The sequence below is a fragment of the Bos javanicus genome, chromosome 13, assembly GCF_032452875.1.
Source record: "Bos javanicus breed banteng chromosome 13, ARS-OSU_banteng_1.0, whole genome shotgun sequence".
NCBI classification, from domain to species: Eukaryota; Metazoa; Chordata; class Mammalia; order Artiodactyla; family Bovidae; genus Bos; species Bos javanicus.
Genome location: NC_083880.1, coordinates 44900705 through 44926290, shown reverse-complemented (window position 1 = coordinate 44926290; position 25586 = coordinate 44900705).

Sequence of the window (25586 nt, the reverse complement as noted above, 5' to 3'; positions counted from 1 at the left end):
CCACAGCAGACACCGCCAGCCGGGTGCTGACAAACAACACATGCCGATTTCCCCCAGTCTGGAGGCCAGAGCCTGGGGCCAAGGTTCTGGCAGGTTTCACGTCTGGTGTGGACCTGCTTCCTGGTTCACAGGAGGCTGCCTTCTGCTGTGTCGCCACCTGGGGATTGGGGGTGGGGAGGGAACTTCCGCTGTTTGATTCATCTCCACTCCACAACTCCTCACTATGTCTGGCATTCCTCTGCTGGGGCTGCCGAACAGACACTGCAGGCTGGGGGCTTGCAAACCACAGACACTCACTGTCCATGGTCCTGCTGGCTGGACGTCTGAGATCCAGGGGTCAGGGGCGATGTCTCTTGCGGCCACTCTCCTTGGCCTGTCCACATCACCTTCTCCCTGTGTCCTCACAAGGCCGTCGCTCTGTGGGTGTCTGCATCTTGGTCTCTTCTCACAAGGCACCAGTCGTACTGGATCTTGGCCCCACCGCCTGACCTCACTTTAGCTTAATCACTGCCTTAAAGGTCCTGTTCTGGAACAGAGGTACACTCTGAAGTACGAGGGTGAGGCCTTCACACATGAACTGCGGGAGGGAAGGGTGCAATTCAGCCAATAACAGCCAATCCAAACATAGAGGAAAGAAAGAATGAACAAGAATGTCTGTAATGATGGAACTGTATAAGAACGTGAACATTCATCTGAACAGCTGTGAGATTCCCAAGGGAGCAGGTTTGAGGCAAAAATGAGGGCAATTTCATGAAGTGTGGAACAAGTGCCTTTATTTTTCACCCCTCTGCTCCTGGGAGAAGATAATACATGTCAGCCCCTCCCTTGAGGAATCTGATGGGAGAGAAGGTCAAGGACAAATCTGTCAGCTCCCAAAGAGCAGAGGAGGAAAGTGACGGCCACTTGCCCCATGTACAGAAGCCTGCTCTCCTCACCCAGCAGCTCTGCCCAAGAGGAGAAGAGCCAGGGACTGTGTCCATCTACCCCTCAGAGTTCATGACAGCAGAACAATGGGGACGGAACGCCAGTGCATGCCCCAGTGGCACCAAGATGTGCTCATGGCCAGCTGCCTCCTAGGTATGTTCACACGATGTCAGAGAAGTGTGCCAAGGTCTTGTCTTTGAGAGCAATAACCTGCCACAACCCGCCTGTTCCTGCACCGAGTTGGTAAGACACCACTGTGCCCAGGAACCTGAAAAACCTGCCATGAATGATCAGGCAAGAATAGAACACTGATGTAAGAGGAATCTTACAAGATATTACAGTGCAGAATTTGCCCAGAAAATCCCATGGATGGAGGAGCCTGGCAGGCTGCAGTCCATGGGGTCACAAACAATTGGACACAACTGAGCAACTTACAGACTGAATGCCCCAGTCATGAGAGGGAAGGACACTGTCAGTGGGTTGCTGCTGATAAGTCACATCAGTCGTGTCCGACTTTGTGCAACCCCATAAATGGCAGCCCACCAGGCTCCCCTGTCCCTGGAATTCTCCAGGAAAGAACACTGGAGTGGGTTGCCATTTCCTTCTCCAATGCATGAAAGTGAAAAGTGAAAGTGAAGTCGCTCAGTCGTGTCCGACTCTTAGCGACCCCATGGACTGCAGCCTCCAGACTCCTCCATCCATGGGATTTTCCAGGCAAGAGTACTGGAATGGGGTGTCATTGCCTTCTCTGCTCAGTGGGTTATGCTTCCTTTAAGCTAAGTCCCTGAGCATTTTAGGGTCTCCTTTTAACAGAGTCACACATCATCAAGGAGGGCATGTATGGCTGCACTGCTGTTTTCCTGCTCTTGACTGATAGACACCTGAGTCAACACTTGCTCAGAAAACAACCTGTACTGTCCTTAGTCGTGGGGTATTTGTGCAATGAATTTACGGGCACGTAATCTGTTGCAGAGCCACTAAAGTCATCTAAAACTGCCCGGAGCCAAGCCATCAGAGGAGAAAGGTGAGGTGAATCTCGAGGCTCCAGAGGTTCTGTGGCTCATCTGTGATGGGCGAGCTGGGGGTTCCTTGCTTATAAGCCCTGAGTTTAGCAGTCAAATTGACTGTCAAGCAAACAATTCCTAACATAAGTCAAATTAATGTAAAGATTTATCGGTCTTTTTTCAGCATGGGGGAGGGGTTGGTTGAGATACAGGAAAAGGCAGTTTGAATGCTGTGTGTGTGTGGGTGGTGGGGGGCAGGATTTGCAACAGGGAGCTGTGACACTGGGCAGGCTGTCCCCATGCCACATGTGCCTCCTCAGGTAGAGAAGGAGAGCCCATGAGCGCTCAGGAGCACCTACAACCCTGGTGCCATCGAGCCCTGGGGGGGACTTTGCAGGGGGCTGACTGCCTTGCTAACAGCTCTGGAGGTGAAGGGGCGGTTCCCCACTGCCCCCCCCCCCCCGGCTCCAGCTCCTTTCTGAAAGCATCTTCTCCCCACTGGGCTGCTTTGCTGACACACAGACCCTCTTCCAGCCTGTAGCGTGAGCAACGTGGGAGAACGGAGTGAACAGTAAGGCAGTGTGTCCTGGGCAAACTGGGACCTAGTTCCACCTTCGCCGCTGGGGCTGCCCGTCCCTGCTCTGACTTTCCTCTCCAGCCCCTCCCCTGCACCCTGTACTGCAAAAGGTTCCAGCAGACCTGTCCTCTAGACCCAGAGTGCTGCCTGCAGAATCAGCCACTATTTCATGAGACCCTCACAACAGGCAGTGGGGACTCCAACTCTGGATTTTCTGACCCCCAACTCCAGCCTCTGGTTTCCTCCATCTTCTGGCTTCCAATAACATGAGTTCCCACGATCACCACAGTCAACGTCTGACTGAAGCCACTGGCTTAGAGTCCCTGGGCTGAGAGCCTCCACTGGTGCTCATGATTTGTTGTTGTTCAGTTTCGAAGTCATGTCCAACTCCTTGTGACCCCAGAAGACTGCAGCCCACCAGGTTTCCCTGTCTTTCACTATCTCATGGAATTTGCTCAAACTCATGTCCATTTAGTTGGTGATGCCATCCAACCATCTCATCCTCTGGTGCCTCTTCTCCTCCCACCTTCAATCTTTCCCAGCATCAGGGTCTTTTCCAATGAGTCAGTTCTTCACATCAGGTGGCTGAAGTATTGGAGCTTCAGCGTCAGTCCTCCCAGTGAATACTCAGGGTTGATTTCCTTTAGGATTGACTGGTTTGATCTCCTTGCTGTCCAAGGGACTCTCAAGAGTCTTCTCCAACACCACAGTTCAGAAGCATCAATTCTTTGGTGCTCAGCTTTCTTTATGGTCCAACTCTCACATCCATACATGACTACTGGAAAGACCATAGCTTTGACTATATAGACATTTGTCAGTCAAGTGATGTCTCTGCCTTTTAATGCGCTGTTCAGGTTTGTATTAGCTTTCCTTCCAAGGAATAAAGGTCTTTTAATTTTGTTCAGGGCCACTCAAGACGGACGGGTCATTGTGTAGAGTTCTAACAAAATGTGGTCCACTGGTGATGGGAATGGCAACCACTTTGGTGTTCTTGCCTCGAGAACCGCATGAAGGGTAAGAAAAGGCACTTGCGTTCATTTCAGATATTTGATGAGAACAGGGAAACAATACTACGTACTTGCTTCTGCCACTCAGAGGCTGGTGAGCAAGGACTTGTGCCAAAATCTTTTTTTTTTTTTTTCTCCAAAATCTTAACTAGGAAGCCTTTGACCCTCCTGCAGCAGGACAGGGAGGGTATAGTTGTTCTCAGGAACTGCCTCAGGCAATGAGTTTATGCAAATGATCCCCAGGAGGTGCCACAGCTCCGAGGACCCTGGTAATTACAGTTCCAACCCCAGCATTTTCAGCGATCAAGCCTTTGGAATGTAATCTCTGCACGGTCTCCTTCAAACTCCTGAGTAATAAACAATCATTTGTGATAATTGCAAATAGCAGCTTCTCTTCTATCCTGGAGAGGCTGTGTGGCATTAAATACAAGTTCTGAGTTTTTCCTCCAGGAAAAGGCTGGATTGACCGAACCCCTCACTGCCTTGGCCACCATTTCTGCGTCTGAGAAGAGACTCAGCTGTTGTCACCACCGCCCTGCGCAGCTCAAAAGCCACCTTCTGGGACGCATGGCAGAGCAGTGTCTATTTTTGTTTCCTTTCTGCCTCTCAACACCCCCTCAGTGTGATCCCACAATTCCGGCAAGCTATCTGCTGTGATTTAAAGAACTGAGCCCCAAAGACAGGCTCCAATCGTCCCACTATATGTGGAGTATTCTATCACAAATGTCAGGCTTTTATGCATGATGGAGGATCATGCAGTCTCCCCGGATTTATTTCAGGCACTATGAAGTCTCCGGCAATTAGCTTCTCACAAGTCTATTTGTGCTGAGGACTCTATTTCCTGTTCCTGTGGTTTCTCTGCTTCTACCTTTACCATGGCTGGCTTCACTCCCAGTCTGATCCAACCACTTTCAATTCAGCAGTTGCTATTTGCTTCTGCCTTTTGGGCTCTGCTCAGTCCTTTTAAACACTTTTTGGTAAGAAATCAAGTGCAAATTAGGAAGATGTTGTAAGTCAGTGAGCTGTAAACATGACTTGAATAGAAAAGTATTTCCACCTACAGGGCATGGGAGAACATGTGTATAAAGATAACAACATTGTAATTTCATATTTTAATATTGTCTGAAAAGTGTGCATTCTGTCAGGAGCCAACAATAGAAACAGACATAGGCAGTGTAGGACCTTCTAAGTAGATCCCTGTTAACAAAGGAAAAAACTGAATTATTTGCAGAGAAAGTGCCCAGTGGCAGGGCATTGCCTCCCTTACCATCCTTCTGAATCCCTTATTTTTACTCCATTCAACTTCTTTCAAAACCTTTTCAGACTGTTATTTGAGACATGAATCCCTTGTTAGTATCTCTTCTATTGCATTACATAGAGAACATAATATCCTGTCCCTCTCAAATCAGGAAGAATGGAAGGGTTTAAGGTAGAGGATCGGGTGGAATTTCTGTGGACTCGCTGGTAGGGCTGGTATGGGGCCGCCTGCTCATTTTCCTGAGATTCTGGACTCGTGCGCCCACACTGAACGCAGGGACAATTTCACACGTCCGAGTCCTCTGAGTTCCTCTTGTTCTCATCAGGCCCAATTCTCTGCGTCTGTACTCTTCATGCCTATTTCACTCTTCACATTTCCGTTACACGGAACATAGCATTTTGCGTCCTGCCCCACGCAGGGCAGAGACCAGGTGGGGAATCGCCTGTCTGCACGAGTCATGGACACTTCCCACAGGCGTGTCCCCATGGCCTGGTCTGAACTCAGCAGCAAAGCCCCCACAGCGCGAGCCTGCGCCCCTGTGACCCACAGATGGGAGGAGGGGCGCTGGTGATGGCTGTCCTCTCCATCTGCGATGCGGCTTGGGATACCAGGGCTCCCTTTCTCACTGGCACACCGGCTTGTGGCTGCCCTGGAGACACTGACAACATGGGTGTGCGTGTCCCAGTCAGGCTGTGGTGCAGCTAGAGATGCACCCTGAATTCCCACCCGGTGCCATCTGAACATAGCAGATAAAAAGCTGCTCTTTGGTTTCTTCATAAGCCAGAGCCCACGTGTTTCCCAATCTATGTGCATTTGTTCATCCCTGTTCTTTTCGCATGATGAGGACTCTCTCTGGCAATCATGCAGCCTTCAGGGGATGGTGGAACGGGGGGAGTCCAGTCTCACTTTTTCTGAGCTAAAGCGGAGCTGGGGCCCTGTAGTGGCAGGGTAAGTGAGGTTACCTTAAGGAAGTGAGGTTCTTACTGCAGGATTCGATTACAGTTCCTCATCAAGCTAACTTTGGATCACTGACCGAACAGGCCGCTGTCCCAACGAAGATAGGGGAAATTTCAGATTGGATTCTGAAAAATACATTGCTTTCCGCAAACTATTGTTTATCACGTTTCTTTTACCATAACATTTAGCTGAGTTGTCTGGTGAACACAAAGACACCTTACTATTTAAAAATGCCCTGTCTATACTGATATCAAATCTTTATTTGAGAATGTTGTAGACACAGACACCATAAACAATAGATTGGGCTCTTACTTGATTAAAGTGCAGGGTGGCCCCCATATCCACCACACCTCACAGGTTTATTTCCTGGAGAGATGCGCAGTGTTCTTCCTAAGAGAGAAGGATTTCTCACGGAGCAATGAGCTTGAGGTTTGGAAGTTCCCTGCATGAGTCTGGTGAAAATGAGTTCTGTTCAGGTATATTTTAAGAAAAGCAAGTGGACAGATGGTAAAAACCAACCAACCAACCAAGAACAACTATATGCGGAGCAACAGAAAGTCTTCTCCCTTGCCAGTGAGAATGTGAAAGGGTACAGCCTCTTTGCAAGACAGAGAAGCAGTTTCTTACAAAAGTAAACATACTCTTATCATACAATCCAGCAATCAAGCTCCTTGGTATTTATTCAAATATCACGACTATGTTCACATAAAAAACCTGCACTTGGATATTTACAGCAGTTTTATTCACAACTGTGAAAACCTGGACGCTTGGCCAAGACTTCCTTCATTAGGTGAATGGATACGTAAATTGTGGTCCATCAGAATGTAATATTATTCAGTGATAAAAAAATGAGCTACCAAATTATTTAAAGATATGGGGGAAACAAATGCACACTACTAAGTGAAAGAAGCTAATGTGAAAAGTCTACACACTTTATAATTCCAATGACAAGAGATTCTAGAAAAGGCAAAACTGTGGACAGAGTTAAAAGCTCAGTGGTTGCTGGGGGCTGGGGCTGCACAGGAGAACAGAGGTTTTCAGGGCAGTGAAGGGCCTTCCAGGTAGCTCAGTGGTAAAGGATCTGCCTGCCAATGCAGGAGACACAGGAGACATGGATTTGATCCTTGGGTCAGGAAGATTCCCTGGAGTAGGAAATGACAACCCACTCCAGTATCCCATCGACAGTTAAGCCTGGCGGATTACAGTCCATGGAGTCGCAGAGAGTCAGACATGACTGAGTACGCACACACGAAACAACTCTGTACCATACATGTCACTCTACGTTTGTCCAAACCCACAGAATGCACAACACTCAGGATGGACCCTAATGTCAACTGTGGACTCTGGGTGAGGGTGACGTGTCCGTGTAGCTCCGTCCATGGTAACAGGTGGACCGCTTGATAGGGGATGTTGATAGTGGGGGGCTATGCACGTGGGGGTCACAGGAAATCTCTGTACCTTTCCATCAACTCTGCTGTGAACTGTAAACTACTCTGAAAAATAGTCTTTATAAAAACAACTCTGACAAGTGGGGCATGAGAGCAGGGCACTTATTAGAGAGATGCGTTTGCTCATCTTCGAGCAGTGTGTCCCTGACTTCGCCTGCAGCTGAGGGAAGTTTCCCACACACCATCTAACTACGGCCCAGGGAGGTCCTTGGCACCTTTTATTTATTTTTACCATCAGATTAGCAGAAATAATTGATCGCAGACGTTTCTGTAACTGGGTCACCCTGGGAAGTGTCACGGCGTCAACGGCCTCAAAATCCCACCACCTGTGAGACAAGGGCTCAGCAGCTGAGAAGGCCACAGGGGGCCCCCTGTGAGCCATCCCGTTCACATGCTCATCGCCCACAGCTTTATAACCAGCTTTACAACCAGCTCAAGCTTGTATGGTCTGCCAGGTCAGGGACTTCGGCTGTATGCGTTTTTCAATAGGTATACAGTTGAACCAATTTCCCTGTAGTTTACAAAAAGAAAAAGAAAAAGTAAGCAAAGAGCAAAACCAAAGTCAACCTCTGCTGTCTGGCACCAAGATGGGGCCAGCCTGATGCCGTCATTTGAGGACCTTGTGGCCTGGAAAGGAGGAGGAGGAGGGCTGGTGGCAGCTCGGAGACACCAGGCTCCTGTCTCCATGGCAACGGTGGGGTTTCCCAGGCTGCTTCAGCGTCGCGTCAGATCTGGGAGGAGGGCTGTCGACTGGAGGTCAAGGATCGTTCCTTTTATCCCGCTCTGACTTTCAGGTGAGCCGAAGCCACTGCTCCCCAGGGCAGTACCCAGAGTTTCTTCTACATGACAACCACATTCCTGGGCTGACCCAGGTCATCCTCAGGCACAGAGAAAGGGGAAAGTCTATTTTTAAACTGGTACATTGCCAGGCAGGACGTGTGAGGCTTTTGAAGGGAGCCAGGAAGGGGGCTCTGCCCTTCCCAAACAATGCCTTTGCAGCGATGTGCCAGCGAGGACTGTCAGGAGGACACTGGTGGGAACACGCCCATGGACGCGAAACCCCTGGGGTGGGGGTGAGTGGGTGGGAGCTGCTTACAGCACGGCTCTGACAGACCTGGTCTGCTCCAGGACTGCCACCTCCCAAGACAGACCCTTCCATCCTCGAAGCTGCTGCATGTGGCAGAAAGAAGCATTGCCTGGCGAGAGGGACACACCAGCCTTGCTGCAAGGTGACCCATTTCTGAAGTACAGACATGACTGGAGAATCCTGGGCTCAAAGGGATACAGGCTTGTTCTGTGAAGGTGGCGACTTCATTCTGGCAGAACTCAGGGTGACAGGCTGACAGTTCCGACCTTAGGGAGCTGTCAGGAGCTCCAAGGCCAGGCAGTAAGCATGCACCCGGCAGGGGTAAGGCAGTTAGGATTGCTGTGGCCTGCGGCTAAGGGCACCTGCCCTGCTTCAATGATGACAACAGCTGACGTTTACTGAGTGCATAGTCTGCGGAAAGTTCTATTCACAGATTTTGGTTATCTCCTTACTTAATCCTCAGCATGAGTCTATGAGGCAGGCGTTCTTACTAAGCCCAATTTAAAGAGGAAGACTCAGGCATCGAGGAGTGAAGGGATTTTCAAGGTCACGTGGCTGAGCTGGGAGCCAGAGCCAGGAGGTCTCACCCCAGCACCCGCTGCCCGTGTCCATGGTGGAGGGGGGGGTGGCTATCACAAAGCAGCACGGACGGTGAGGCTCACAAACATTCGCTGCTCGAAGTCCTGGAGGCTGAATCCAAGACCAGAGCATCAGGAGGCCTGGCATCACATGAGACCCAACTTCCTGGTTCACAAACAGCGTCCTTACAGGAGGACGGGTGAGGAAGCCCCCTGGCACCCCTCATATACAGTAACTGATCCCATTGTGGGGGTTAGGTTCCCACGTATGAAATCGTGGGGGTAGGGGGAGGGACACAAACAGTCCACTGCTGACACTCCTCGGTCTGAGCTGTTGAGCTGAGACACAAGCATCATGGTCACGGGAGGTTTTGATGAGGACAGAGGAGGGGGTGTCTCCAGGGACTGGGATGGCTTCTTGAGGACACAAGGACTCAGAAAGGTGTGGTGATGATGACCACGGGGAAGGAGGAGAGCTGGCAGAGGCCAAGCAAAGTGGGGAGCAGGGCTGGAAGTGTAGACAGAGCCGGGGGCCGAGGCCCGTGGGTTAGGCCAGGAAGAGTGAGAAAGGGACACCCTCCACTTTCCCCCACTCTCCTCATCAAGGAGACGGAGCCTTCAGCCTGAAAAGGGGAAACTCACTCAGGAGTAGGAAACGGAAGACCACGATGGTGAGGACACAGACAGCATGGGGCCGGGTTTGAGTTACGCTCTCCCGGGGCTGAGAGACTGTGCACAGAGCCAGGGACTCCTCTCACAGTGGAGCTGGGCATTTGGAGAGAAAGGGCGAGACCCCGGCAGCTGCCGGCTACTTAAGCTTCTTGTGCCTTCCATAGCCAGAAGTCGGTGAATACCCCCAAGTCTAATTTTATTTAAAAATATGGAATAAAAGTACATGACAGACCTCATTTCTATAGCAAGAGCTTATAATATTTTAATTGGATATAAAAAGAGGTGCATTATTCTGGGATCAGAACTTGCATTAGGAGACAGAAATGTGTTGTTACTAATTGTCATGGTCTGGGCGATGGCCCTGTGCTTTGAGCATCATAACGATGAGTGACATGATTACTCAAGATGTGTAAGAAGAACCACGCAAGAGATCTCACAGGTGCTGAGAATAAAGGAAAGGCACGAATAAAGCACCAGGGTCATCGAATGTGGGATTTGCCTGACGATGCTTGGATTGAAATTACACATCCACAGTGACTGAAACCGCAGATGACCAGAATGTCCTCTGACAAAAGCAACTTTGCAATCGGAAGCCTGATACAAGCTACCCTCTATACCCCACTGAAACAACAGTTTATAAAAGAATCTTTAACAGTATAAGCTTTCCAGGAAACATGGTTATCATGTTACAGCCAAAGCAGACTCTGTTGTTCTGAAACCCAAATATTGTTTCTAGGAATATAACACAAACAAACTTTATATAAATAATTTTCAAGTAACTTCTACTGGGAATAGAATACAAACACCACATGAGTAGACTGCAAGTACTAATTCTTTCTTGATTGATTTCTTTTGGAAAAGTTATTTTCTGCACCAAACTCCATGAATGGAAATCACTGCAGTGGAATTAAACAGTTATCTTACAGTCAGTTGCGATTTAGAATTTTCAAAGTGCTTTCACATCAAACGTCTCATTTGGTCTTATAACAATGACCATGTCAGGACAGGTATCATTATCCTCATTTTCATGTGAGTAAATTAAACCTTGGAGAAGTGACTTGCCTCAGGTTACAGCATCTCCGGTGCCTCCACCCCTTAACACTTTTCTCACCGAGCCTGTCATTACAGCTTGTGCGTACACAGGGAGAGGCTAACCTTTCCGGTCAACCTGAATGTCCATGCTCTTGCTAGGGACTGGACTGCCCCGCGGAACATGTCCACCATGGAAGAGGCAGTAATCCAAGGCCACTTGGTGAGTCTTCTGCCTCTTGAAATAATTGACTTCAAAGCTCAGACTTTTCAAGACTCATGTTGCAAAGCTTGGATGCTAAAACAGTGGATAAGCATCAGTGCCCCCATTGCTGCTAACACTGGGAAGTGGACCACATGCTATGTGCAAGGAGTGACAGCAGGTGCTGGGCTCTGTCCTCTGTCACACAGACAGCAAATCACGTGGCTGGCTGGTCCTTTCCTCAGCACCACTCCGTCTAGACTTCCTCCAGTGACTGTGAGAACTGTCTTGTTTCCTGTCAGAAGTGCGTGAACATCAGAGAGAACTGGTGGATTTCAACTGGTACACATATGGCCAAACTGGATTGTTCTCTCTGGCCTTGATTGGATTATCACCATCTGGTTCTGTTTTGATAAGTAAAATACACATTCTAAGTATTAACTCTGGGATTTATCAGGGTATTGCCCTGTAACTGCACATTTTCAAGCCATAAGAAGGCTGTGGATGAAGCGATACCCGTGATTTTGAGCCATCTGGGTTTTCCAGGTTGAGGAAGCGATGAATGGACGGACTGCAGGAGGGGTGCTCTTAATGCAGCCTGGCAGAGTCCCCAACAGGCAACCAATGGAGCAGGGAAGATTTCCTGTCTTTGGGGGCAGCTGTGTTTCCTCTGCACAGGAGAGAGTGAACTGGCCTTATCTGCAGGGCAGTGCTGAAGCCAGGTGTGCTGGGCTCACAGGGGGTCATCACATTGGTTTGGTTTGTTTTTCTTTCTTTCCTCCTTTCTTTAGGAGCTGAAGCCTGAGGGAGAGGGTCGGGGATGGAGGGAGGTAGGAAGGAAGGAGGAGCAGCTGTGGGCTCGGGGGTCCAGGAGCTCACCTCTGGGGTCCCACTTTCTTTCTGTGAAATGAGACCATCCAACTGTTCACCCTGAGTCCGTGTGCAGTAACTCCTGGTGTTGGATGCTTGGGCTTCTGCAGCTTGGAGACATGCTTCACCCCGACGTGTGGGGAACTGCCGATTGCTCGGAAACAAACCTACAGTGCAGCTGAGACTCACATGAATCCACCGAACGAATGTGTTTGAACTGAAGACACACTCAGCCACACTTACTCTCTGCTATTTAGGACATCAGTGGGGAGTTTGCTGAAGAAAAAGCTTACATCCCACGGACAGAAACACAACTCCATTCAACCCCTTTACATCAGATACCCTTTACCTCATTAAGTCTCCTGTGACAGATGCTTAAAAAAAAAAAACAACCCACATCCCTTTCTGAAAATCAAGGAAAGACGAGAGAGAAAAAAAGGATCAAGTATTAGAAATGAAAATGCTGACTGAAACCCAAGATTAAAAGCCAGAAGTGCGGGTCCTCCCTTCACGTCGACCCTGTGCTGTCTGCGGGCTGATCCTCTGATGCTCTCACTAAGAACCTAGAGCCACGGGGACTCAACGTGGTGCTTGTGTGCGGGAGGAGGCAGGATGGCTGCGGCTCCCCAGTCAGGCACAGGTGAGCCCTCTGAGCACTGTCGCTCAGAATCGAGCTTCTCCTGACAACAGTCCACATCAGAAGTGCATCTTCTGTGTGTCTTTTTTATTGTTGGTTTTCTTTTCCTGATTATAAAGATAATATGTGATGAACTCAGGTACAGGTTTGCGTATGAAGTATAATGAGGAAATAAAAATGTCTTTATCCCATAACCCAGCAAAAAACACTCTTGTCTCTGAACATCCCTTCCAGGTGCCCTCACCCCATCCTACTCTGGGTGAGGACAAAGGGTGTGGCCCCTGCCTCCGCAGAGGTCTCACCCACAGAGGGCGCAGGACCCTGCAGGGACTGTCTGGGAGAAAGTGGCTTTGTCCCGAGGTGTACAAGGCAGGGCAGGGAGGATTCTGGAAACAAGGGCCAGGGAGGGCCTTTCTGGAAGATGCCGTCCATGTGGAGGATGAGAGGGGAGTCTCCAAGGCAGAGAGAGTGCACATCACAGCCCAAGGCTGGAGAGAGGAAGGGGGCCTCACCTGGGAGCAGAGTGGGCCCGTGAATCTGGAGCCAATCGCATAGACCCTGGGAGGCAGGACTTGGCCTGTGAATGGGAGTGGTAATGGCCAGGTCTCACAAGGTTCTGCAGACGTTGGCGAGAAGTTCTTTTCTTTGCTTTTTTCTTTTCCTTCTCAAGAAAGGAGAAAGTAAATCCAGATTTGGCTTAAGTAACTCAAGAGATGATGCTCCAATTCAGGGAGCTAAAAATGTGAAAGAAACAGAGATGGTAGACATGGGGCTGAGAGGCTGGTCTCCCTTTCTACCCAAGGCAGGCACTGATTTCAGGACATTTTAGGTTAATTGTTTGGAGGTGGTGTGTTGCGGGTAGGGGAATGTGAGAGTCTGGAGCTGAAGGAAGTGAACGGGACCAGACATGCATATTTACAAGTCACTAGCATGAGCAGGCATTGGAGAAGGAAATGGCAACCCACTCCAGTGTTCTTGCCTGGAGAATCCCAGGGACAGGGGAGCCTGGTGGGCTGCCGTCTATGGGGTCGCACAGAGTTGGACACGACTGAAGCGACTTAACAGCAGCAGCATGAGCAGGAAACTTAAGGTGATGGAGATGGATACACTCAGGGACAGAGTGGAGACAAAGAGAGAGAAGGTACAGAACCAACTTCTGAAAAGTCAACGACTGGAGGTCAAATTAAGAAGAAGCCGCTGGAAAGATAGAGAGGGACACGCCAGGGAAGAAGAGACTGAGAGAGCCGTCCTGTCACCCAGGAGAAGGTTCCAAGAGGAGCTCTGTCAAGGGTGTGTGGTGACCTGGAGGCAGGGGGAACACAAGGTGGGTGGACAGCTGACTCGGCCTCAGGTGGCCCCGGACTGGCCACGTGAGAGCACAGGTCCTCCCTCGACACCAACAGTGCAGCGGGCACCCGTCCCTCTTTGTCAAGCCCTCTGCTGTGTGCCAGGCCCCAGGCTGCTGAGAGTGGGCTCCTCGGCTGCTCCAGCCCCCCCAAGGCAGCCCCACCCTGTGCCAACAAGAGGGACATTCAAACGCATCTGCTGATGATGTCATCCACATGATGGAAACCTGCCAACCCCTCACCTACCCTTCCCTCTGTATCTCAGGACAGAAGTTAAGCTCTTTAATCTGCAAGGCCACTGGTCGGCATTCAGGTTCTCTCCTGTTTAAGGCTGCTGTGTACCAGGGGTACCAGGAGTTCTTACACTTTGAGGACTTTTCTGGGATGCTTCTTTGGATGTACAAATGGGCTGGAAATTAAAGATCGAAGTAAGCTACTTTATAAAACAGAAACACAAAACCCATCTAAGACAAGATAGAGGGAAGGAGTTACTAAAGATGAGAGAAGTTATCAAGGAAATAAAAAGGAGGTAGTAGAGGAAATCGGTAAATGTCAAACGTGGTTCTTTGAATTAACCGACAAGAGAGACAAAACTTGGAGGAGGCAATGGCAACCCACTCCAGTACTCTCGCCTGGAAAATCCCATGGACGGAGCAGCCTGGTAGGCTGCAGTCCATGGGGTCGCTAGGAGTCGGACATGACTGAGCGACTTCACTTTCACTTTTCACTTTCATGCATTGGAGAAGGAAATGGCAACCCACTCCAGTGTTCTTGCCTGGAGAATCCCAGGGATGGGGGAGCCTGGTGGGCTGCCGTCTATGGGGTCACACAGAGTCGGACACGACTAAAGCAACTTAGAAGTAGCAGCAGAGACAAAACTGCAAAACAGATTGAAAAAAAAGTGGAAAAAGTCTAAGTGCATAATATCAAGAGTGAAAAGATGGAGGCATCACTGCTGAACCTAAAGACATTCAAAATAAGGGCAGGTTGTATCATTTCCTGTTGCTGATGCAATGAGTTGCCACACACCAGGTGCTGAAAGCGTGGATTTGACGTCTGAAGGTACAGGGGGTCTTAAGGAGTAGAAGGAGTGGGGGGCTGCACGTGCTCCTCCTGGAGACTCTCGGGGTGTCTGTGTCCTGGCCTGTTCCAGCCCCTATAGGCACTGTGTCCCGCGGGTGTGTCCGCTTGGCTTCTCCTCTAACTCACACCCTCCTGCCTCCCTCTCTCACTTAAAAGGCTGCTGGGACAACGCTGGGCTCACCCACATGATCCAGAATAACCTCTCCGTCTCAAGGTTCTTAACATCATCGAGAAACATCGAGAAACTTCCTTTTCCCACGTAAGGTAACATAGTCACAGTTCTGGGGAAAGAGAAACACAGGTTATTATGAACCAGGCTTTGCAAATAATTTTGAAATTAAAGATGGCATGAAGACATTTAAAAAAAAACAATTTTCCAGAACAGAAACAAGAAGAAACAGCTATCTTTACAATTCTATTTCTCAGTGGAGTTGAATCTACAATTTAAAACATCCCCAGTAGAAAAATTCAAGTCTCAAAGAACTGCAGCATTAAATCACTAAAAATACTTAAGGAAGAACTCACACAAAGTCAACCAGAAAACAGTAAAATGTGAGCATTTCCAAACTCTTTCTTTGAGGCCAGCATAACTTTAAAGTCAACATGTAGCAAGGGCACTATAAGATAGGAAAATCAGAAGCAAATCACTCTCGTAAACAGAGGCACAAAGTAATAACAAACCAAACCAATGAAGTATGAAAAGGGTAATACACCACAACCACGCTGGCTTTATTCTAGGATGTATGTTCGATTTAAAACTGAAAATTAAAACAATGGCACTTACCATATCAAAGTAGAAAAGTCACAAGAGATTCTCAAAAGATGCAGAATAAGCCCTCTGTATTTTCAGTACACATTCATAACAAAACTCTCAGCACACTAGAAGGGCAGTCCCCTATATAATAAAGGATGTCTACCAAAACCCTCAGAAAACATTATACTTGAGTAAAAAAAAGAAGCATTTTGAGAACTTTATACTTTTGACTGAGAGTTCGGTTTAACACGTTCTATTCAGTAGTAAACTGGAGCTCTGGTCCGTGCAATACAAGCAAGTGAAATAAATAAAGATCATGAGGTTTGGAAAAGAAAGAAAACTGTCATTCTGCATAGACAGCATGACCGTGTGGGCAGATTCATTAGATTATGCAGATAAACTATGAGGCTAGGTAAGTGAGTTTAACAACGTTATCTAAGAGAAGAGTGCAGAAATCCACAAACAGGTATTTATGAGAATGTTTATAGTAGCTTTATTCACAGTAGCCCCCAAAAGGAAACAGCACCAATCCTTTAACAACATAATGATAAATAATTTGAGTTACATTGATACAATGAAATTCCTAAAGCTATGAAAAAGAACAAACTATGTATGCACACCCATCACAAGTATGTATGATTCGAATTAAATACAAAGCTGGTAAAATAAATTTGTAATGGCAGTCATGAGAACAGTGGTCACCTCAAGAAAGGCTATGATTTGAAAGTTCTGGATGTTGGTAAAGTTCTATAATTTGACCGGGGTGGTGGTTATCTGCATATGCTCATTTCTTAAAAAAATGTAACAAACCATACACTTATAATCTGTATACTTTACAATGTGAATGTTGTATGTAAGAAAAAAGCTAAAATATTTTAAGACTAAAATATACTAAATAAATACATTAGTAAAGGAAATGTACTAAATAAATACATCTGTAAACAATTACATGGTTACGTGGAAGTAGTGATTTGATGTACTGGCTGTAACTTTAATCACTATAATGCTGCTTAATTTTTTTCAACAGAGCTTGAGTTTTTCTGGAGTTTTTACTAAGGCTGTCTACACACGTAGACCAGGTACCTGAGCTGGTCCCAGGCAGGAGCTGGGGAAGCTGGGGGCTGTCTGGCTGCCTTTTCAGTCACTTTAAGATCCGTCATATGGGTGCCGAGATTTAAAATAAAATGACAGCAGAGTCTGAAATCTCCTGGAAACAGCTGTGACTTGGGATTGAGAAGATAAAAGCCATGATTCTAAACTCTGCTACTTGCTTTTGACTGGTGGTCCTTCTCAACCCAGGAAAGCTTCACTTCTGTTCTAGCCTGTGTCCCAAGGTTGCTGTAATAACATGGACTGAAAGAGCGGTTTGCTGGAAGGAGGACATGTAAAATATGAACGGAATTTTGCCGATAACATTTAATATGCTGGTTACCACAATCATTTACCAACAGGGAACCAAGCCTACTCTGAAGTCCTCAAATGGAAATGACCCTTTGTTCCCTCAGGGACACACAAAGCCACTGTTTCCATACCAACACTGTCATGTGACATCAGAAATCAGGGCTAGGCCTTGAATGATAAAACAAAAGAGAGTGTTGGCTAGCTGGCAAGGAAAACATGGGAAGACAGTGCCATGCCGCCATTAAAAGGAGGCAGTGTACGCATATGTATATACTGTGTAATATTTTTTATTCTTGAGAACTGCAGAAAATCTATTTGTTTTCAAAGAGTATTTTTTTAGAAGTACTTCATTTGATGTGACAGATCACTTAGAAAATAAGATTTTTCTTTGTCTTTCATTAACGTCAATTTTTCTCTTTCATGTAGTCAAGAAGATATTGAAGAAAAAAGAATTCATTTGCCCAGATCCTTGAGATGCTGTGACTCTGGCCCTTGGGGAACAAAGGAGAGGAGGACTGTTTGGCAGAGACCTAAATGGGGTGAATGTGCATAGATTTTTTATGGTATCTTCTTGAGAATTCAACATAAGCAAGATGTTATTAATACATATTATGGGTTTTTAAAATAGAAAACATTTTATGAAAATCCTAACTTAGTATACTGTCAGTGAGGTCTGACTTCTCTTTCCACACTGTCCAGGAAAAGTACCAAAAGGCCAAGGTTCCTCTGTGCCCTTTCCAGCTCCTCAGTAATTGAAAATTTTATACATGATACCATTAATCAGAGAAACTGGTTCTTTGTTCTACTTCTTAAAAACTGATTCTATGGAGAAAATGAAATATTGATTAAAGGGAATCCTTAACCCCAAAAGACTGAAATAGCTGTTGAATTTGGAGATTCTTCAGTTAAACTACTATGAATGACATGATTTTTAACCTACAAAAGATTTATATCATCAGTCCTATATTTGCTAAGATGATATCTTTTGATACTGTAGTTTTGTTGACATAATAGATTTATTTTTCAGAACACATGATGTTGGAGAATCAATGTATTTTGCTGAAATCTTTAAAATGACTAAATTCACATACAAATACATATATGTTGTTGTTGTTCAGTCGCTGAGCTGAACTCTTTGTGACCCCATGGACTGCAGCACGCCAGGCTTCTCTGTCCTTCACTGTCTCCTGGAGTTTGTTCAAACTCATGTTCACTGAGTCAGTGATGCCATCCTCTGCCACCCCCTTCTCCTCCTGTCCTCAATCCTTCCCAGCATCAGGGTCTTTGCCAATAAGTTGGCTCTTTGCATCAGGTGTCCAAAATATTGGAACTTCAGCTTCAGTATCACTCCTTCCAATGAATATTCCAAGTTGATTTCCTTTAGGATTGACTAGTTTGATCTCCTTGCAGTCCAAGATACTCTCAAGAGTCTTCTCTAGCACCACAATTCGAAAGCAACAGTTATTCGGCACTCAGTCTTCTTTATGGTCCAACTCTCACATCTATACATGACTGCTGGAAAAACCATAGCTGTGACTACATAGACCTTTGTTAGCAAAGTGATGTCTCTGCTTTTTAATACACTGTCTAGGTTTGTCACAGTCTTCCTTCCAAGGAGCAAGTGTCTTAATTTCATGGCTGCTGTGATTTCGGAGCCCAAGAAAATAAAATCTGTCAATGTTTCCATTTTTGTCCCTTCCATTCGCCATGAAGTGATGGGACTGGCTTTCTGTGATCTTAGTTTTCTGAATGTTGAGTTTCAAGCCAGCTTTTTCACTCTTCTCTTTTACCCTCATCAAAAGTCTCTTTTAATTTATTTTCACTTTGTGCCATTAGAGTGGTATCATCTGCATATCTGAGGTTGTTGGTATTTCTCCCAGCAATCTTGTTTCTAGCTTGTGATTCACCCAGCCTGGCATTTCACATGATGTACTCTGCATGTAAGTTAAATATGCAGGATGACAATATAAAGCCTTGTTGTATCCCTTTTCCAACTTTAAGCCAGTCAGGTTTTCCGTTTCTGGTTCTGACTGTTGCTTCTTGACCCGCATATAGGTTTCTTAGGAGACAAGTGAAATGGTCTGGTACTCCCATCTCTTTAAGAATTTTCAAGTTTGTTGTGATCCACATAGTCAAAGCCTTTCACATACTCAATGAGCAGAAGTAGATGTTTTTCTGGAACTCCTTTGCTTTCTCCATGATCTGGCAAATGTTGGCAGTTTAATCTCTGGTCCCTCTGCCTTTTCAAAACCCAGCTTATACCTCTGGAAGTTCTCAGTTCATGTACTGTTGAAGCCTAGCTTGAAGGATTTTGAGCATAATCTTGCTAGCATGTGAAATGAGCACAATCATAAGGTAGTTTAAACATTCTCTGACATTGCCGTTCTTTGGAACTGGAATGAAAACTGACCTTTTCCAGTCCTGGAGCCACTGCTGAAGTTTCCAAATTTGCTGGCATATTGAGTGCAGCACTTTAAGAGTATCATCTTTTAGGATTTTAAGCAGCTCAGCTGTCACCTCCACTAGCTTTATTCACAGTAATGCTTCCTAAGGGCCATACATATTATGTATATATGTATCAATGGTATAATCATATTCATTATTCTTGTGCTATATAAAACTTAGTAATAAATCTCAGTCCGCTTCAAAATCCATGAAACAATATCTGTTTCAAGCTATATGAGGCCAAGGGGAAATGGTTAAAATAATGCATCCATATTTTATATTTTAAAATGCCTTGCACCAACTGCTCACACTTAGGAAGGACGTTAACTTCCACAAACTCCTGAGATGATTAAGATAAGTCTGCAACAGTAAGAGGGACAGCCTTGCTCACTGGCTGCTCATACTGTCTCTGGAGCTGACTGACGCCTATGAATCTGGGATACCCAGCGGCTCTGAGAGTGAGTGTATCACTCACCCCCAACTTAGAGGGGCCGAGATGGGCTGTTTCCAGCTGAAACAGGCTGACCTCCCTGTCACACTCAGGTCCTGCTGATCCCAGAATCAAAACTTTTAAACATCTCTCCAAAGACTGCCTCTGGGATTAATGGCTGTCAGACACATCAGAGATCCATGGGAACATCCTCCGTGGGCAGCCTGATGCTTTAATGGTGACTAAGTGCATCTCATAGGGACAGCAGCCACTGCTTAGGTGCAAGCTCTCTGTGACTAGAAAGAGAAAACACGTGATATGTGTTTCTCCAGGTGAAATGTGATCATTCCCCTTTGTTTCCCAGGTGGCACAGCCTCCAAGCATAATAGTGAATTCCCTGCTAAGGGCCAAAAATCTCTTGGAAAATAGGACTGTGACCTTTCTTTTGCGGTTGCCATGGAACGCTGGCATCCTGACTGCTAGTAGAAGGTCAGTAATTGTATTTAAATGGAGCAAACTCTGAACATCTATAATGCATGCAGTCTACTATTATTTCTTTGTGGGAGGTTTATTATAGGGTTTGGTATGTAATCTTAATTAGATGTCTGAAGAAAAACAATGCTTTTAAATTTAGGAAATTCTAGAGAATTCTTTGAGTGAGATTCTCTTTTTAAGATTCCATGAATTTCCTTTGAAGTTTTTTTATCTGAAACTGTGTCTTATTTTCCCTGTTCTTTTAAGAAAACCTTTCCTTTCAACCGTCCACAACAAAATGATGTTCTTTTATGTTTTTGCAAAGTTGGATGCAATTATTTTATAATAAGTCCATCTCTGTAAACAACCCTATAATTTTAGACTTTTAAATGTCATTATCATAAACACAAATCTGCTTATTCTCTCCCTGGCTGGCTTTGAAATGGCATTTGGAATTCGCATGACTCTGTAACCTCTGTCACTCAGATCACCCGGGTGAGTAAATCCTGCTAGCAAGTTACTGCGGGTTCCACAGCACAGGTTTTCAAATTCTTGATAACTGCTGATATGTGCGAGCAGCCCACTGTGAAAACAGAATGTGCCATTTCATCCTGTAGCCATGGGTGGAAAGAGACACTCGTCTCAGGGTGGGCGTCTGTGCTGGGGGAGGGCGGCCTGCTGGAGGGCCCTGCCTTGTGTGGTGGCGGTCGCTGCCACTGTTCCCAGCAATCAGAGCTTGAACGATGAAGGCTTACTATCACTAGATGACGCTTTAGTCCAAGGTACCTGCAGATCATTTGGGCCCAGCTCCCTCTCTGGATCCCAGAGAGATCACGGGGTGATGGGCCAGCTGTTTAGCCTCTCTGGACGCACATTTCAGCCTGAGCCAACATGAGTTCAGGCACAGTCTTGACGACCATCTCTGATCTGCTGCTGTTATGCCAGTAGGAGGGGCATCGGAGGGTGTAGGTTAGATTAGCTTTGCTGACCCCTTCCTACGTGTTCTCTATTGGATTCTGGGTCCATCATTCCCCAGACAAGTCACTTCACCTCTGTAAGCCGAACAAGATCAAATCTTGGTGACACCTTGTTGACAGCTGTAAGGACTGGAAGAGGTAATGTTTATAAGGCAGTAGACACAATACACAAAATATGCCCCAAATAGAATGTGTGCGCAGTCCTGGTTCACGTGTAACCTGCTGCAGTCTGTCTGTGATGGAGTGTGTTGTGATGGAGGCGAAGGCTCAGCTGTCACAGAGCTGAAGTGTCATCTGGTGGGTATACCTATCAACCTATCTCTTGGCCCCAGGTGCACCCTTGCTGAAGGGTGGGTGGGGAGAACGCCTGAGAAGCCAGCCTGGGCTGCCCCAGGCTAACCGCGGAGTGTGTGTCTGCCCTACATGGAATTCCTGATTCCTGGACACACAAGGTGTGGGAATCATCGAGCAGTGTTGAGGTGTGTGTGTGTGTGTGTGTATTTAGGAGTTCCTGGAAAATATGACTCTTTTCCAGCCTCTCCAGCTTCGAAGACCTTCAGAAAATTCTCTCCATATTCTTTCTATAAATCCATTAGAGAGACTCAAGAGACGTGAGTCTGATGCCTGAGTCAGGAAGATCCCCTGGAGGAGGCAATGGCAATCCACTCTAGTATTCTTGCCTGGAGAATCTGATGGTCAGAGGAGACTGTGGGCTACAGTCCATGCGGTCGCAAAGAGTTGGACATGACTGAGCATACACGCACACCATGGGGAAAACCCCACATGTACAGGAAGGTCCTAGGATTCCCCATTGTCCTTCATGCACAGAGGCAGAGAAATGATGCACTGAAGGAAAGCTGAGTCCTGGTCCTGGCCCTGCCACGAACAGCTGCCTATCCTCGGGCACATCTTCTTAATCTCACCAAGCCTCTGTTTTCTCTTCTGTGAAATTAGTGAATTAGACCACATAATCTTTACAATCCCATCGACTGATAATGTTTTGAGATTGCAAAAAAGTCTTGATACGTATTTGGGAGCTGAGAACGCTTGTCAGCATCTGTGGGGCCATGTTCGTGGCACTGCTCCTAACCTCTCATGAGCGCACCCTCTTGAGCTCAAATCCCAGCTCACACAGTCTCCGTTCTTATATACGGAAATCCTTCCCATGTTTTCAGGCTGCCTGGACATGAACAAAATTAACTTTCTAGTGATTAAGACAGATAAGATTATAAATTACATTTTGAATTTGGCTTTAATGCATACTCTTTTGTTTCTGCATCTGTGTCTCCAGGTCTAAACAGGAAGCTATACTCTTCTTATATGACTGACATGAGACCTGAAATTCAAAGCCAACATAACATGGGGGAACATGTTACGATCTGTTTGGCTAAACCATTAAATCAGATGAGCAGAGCAGATAGGAACTTAATTTTCTTTTAGACGAGCATCATGTGCTTTCTGATGTCTAGTAGACTTTTTCACTTTAAGAAAGTACTAAACTCGACAATACATTGTCACCTGATGTGAAGAACTGACTCATTGGAAAAGACCCTGATGCTGGGAAACATTGAAGGCAGGAAGAGAAGGGGACAACAGAGGATGAGATGGTTGGATGGCATCACCGACATGATGGACATGACTTTGAGTAAGCTCTGGGAGTTGGTGATGGACAGGGGAGCCTGGTGTGCTGCAGTCCATGGGGTCGCAAAGAGTCAGACATGACTGAGCGACTGAACTGAACTGAACTGAACTGAAACTTTACAGGAGTAACTTTTAGATAAGCGTTCTCTACAAACATGTGCCTGATTTTGTAGGAAATGTCGCCCAAGTTGTCTCCAGATCTTGAGGGGACAGAACTGGAACTAAAAGCAGAAACACTTTCCACCCTCAAAGACCTGCAGGAAATTCTCTCCACACTCTTTGTGGGTTTTGACCCACAGCTGATCTTCTGAGCGTTCTGGATCTAAACTGGGATAGCCCAGATGCGACCTAGTGAAGATGCAGGAGGGGGCGTTCTGGACGGGGTAAGAAACAGTGGACATGCTCACTCCTCCGTGGTCTCCATCCCTATTTTGGGGGAAGGTGTTTCTGAGGACTGGGTAGGCACAGTGGACATACACACTCCTCTGTGGTCTTGATCACTATTTCTGGGGAAGGTGTCTCTGAGGCGGAAGGCGTCTCTGAGGGGGGAAGATGTCTCTGAGGGGGAAGGTGTCTTTGAGGGGAAGGCATCTCTGAGGGGGAAGGCGTCTCTGAGGGGAGAAGGCATCCCTGAGTGGGGAAGGTGTTTCTGAGGGGAAGGTGTCTCTGAGGGGGAAGGTGTCTCTGAGCGGGGAAGGTGTCCCTGAAGGGGGAAGGAGTCCCTGAGGGGGGAAGGTGTTTCTGAGGGGAAGGCGTCTCTGAGGGGAAGGTGTCTCTGAAGGGGAAGGCATCTCTGAAGGGGAAGGAGTCTCTGAGGGGGGAAGGCATCTCTGAGGGGAAGGTGTCTCTGAAGGGGAAGGCATCTCTGAAGGGGAAGGAGTCTCTGAGGGGGGAAGGCATCTCTGAGGGGAAGGTGTCTCTGAGGGGGAAGGAGTCTCTGAAGGGGAAGGCATCTCTGAAGGGGAAGGTGTCTCTGAGGGCAGAGCTGAGGCACAGGAGGGGTAGAGCCTCAGAACACAGAGGGTGACTCTATTCATAACCCCAAGGAGGTCTGCCCATATTCAGGAATTACTTAGGTCTGATGGGAACTCCTTCTTTCCTTTCCTGTTTCCCTTTTTGAACATGTCTGTAACTGTTTTCTTGTGCCTGTCCCACCACTATATTTTGGGATCAGATAACTTGTTTCTTGAGTGTCACAAGCTCAGAGATGGAAGAGAATTTCAGCATAGGTTAGCGCATACCCTGAGTCTCACCCATACCTGACTCAGTTGATTTAGATGATGAGATCTGGGACTTTTGAAATGATGTGTGTGCTTAGTCATTCAGTCACGTCCGACTCTTTGTGACCCCATGGACTGTAGCCCTCCAGGCTCCTCTGTCCATGGAATTCTCCAGGCAAGAATACTGGAGTGGGTTGCCATGCCCTCCTCCAGGGGATGTTCTCAACCTAGAGATTGAACCCAGGTCTTCTGCATTGGCAGGCGGATTCTTTACCATCTGAACCACTGGGGATGCTGAACACTGTTCTTTGGACTTGAGTTTATGCTATAATGGATTGAGACTTTTAGGGACTTTGGGATGGGGTGAATATATTCTACATGAAAGGGACATGCATCTGAGACTAGAGGGTGGTCTGTGGTCTGCTGAGTAATGACCCACAGACATGTCCATCTCCTGATCTCCAGAACCTGTGAATGTTCTGTTTTACACAGCAGAAGGGACTTCAGAATGGTGATTAAATTCAGGATGTTATAATGGGGGACTACCCTGGCTTATCCCAGTGAGCCCGATGTAATCACAGGGTCCTTATATCTCGAAGAGGAGACAGAAGAGGAAGAAACAGAGAGAAGCCAGCATGAGGGGGACTCAGCCCAGCGCTGCTGGCTTCAAAGGTGGAGGAATAGGGCCAAGAGCCAAGAGAACACAGGGGGCTTCAAGAAGTTGGAAAAGGCAAGGAAGCAGACTCTCCCTTGGGGTCTCCAGAAAGGATCGAGCTCTGGTGATATCTTGATTTCAGCCGAGAGACCCAGTCCATACTCTGACCTCCAGAATGGCAGGATAATAATTTTGTGCTGCTTTAATCCACTGGGCTTGTTAGGCCAGCAACAGGAAAAAAAACACAGGGTTATTGAGGCAGGGTTGTCAACAATTCTTAACGTTGGTTGCTCAGACGGCTGTCCTAACTGCTCCCCTATTCTTCTGTAAAACAGAGCCACTGACTCTGCTGAGGATTATCAATAAGAAGCCATTCCTCTTCACAAGTGACTTTTTGGCCAACTAAAGGACTGGAAAGTAGCCTGAGCAGGCTGATGGCAGCCACGGCAGCAGCTCTTCCATGACACTGCCAGGGAGAGGAAACCACTTCTGGGTCAGCGCTGAGCTACCTTGGGTGCCCGCATATCCCTCAGCCCAGGCCTGAGGGCAGCCAGAGAACTAGAAGACAAAACGGGGAATGTAGCAGGGATCCATCACCGGACACTGAAAACGAATCAGCACAGGAAGCACACTCTGTGCCGGCGGGATCCTCTCACATAGTTAAGGGAGAAAATGATTCATTTTCCTGACATGAAGCACATACGCTACCTTATCTAAAATGCTTCCTATTTGCTCAAAGTTCTGTGTATGAGTGTGTATCTTTGTTCAGTCTGACACAGCATTAACAGCATGCACACTATATATATGCCTGTTTGTGAAAGGGCAGAATAAATCCGTAGGATTAAATTTGAAAAGGCAAGTAAGACAAATGACGTAGACAGCTCAGGACTGGCACCACTTTTACACGACA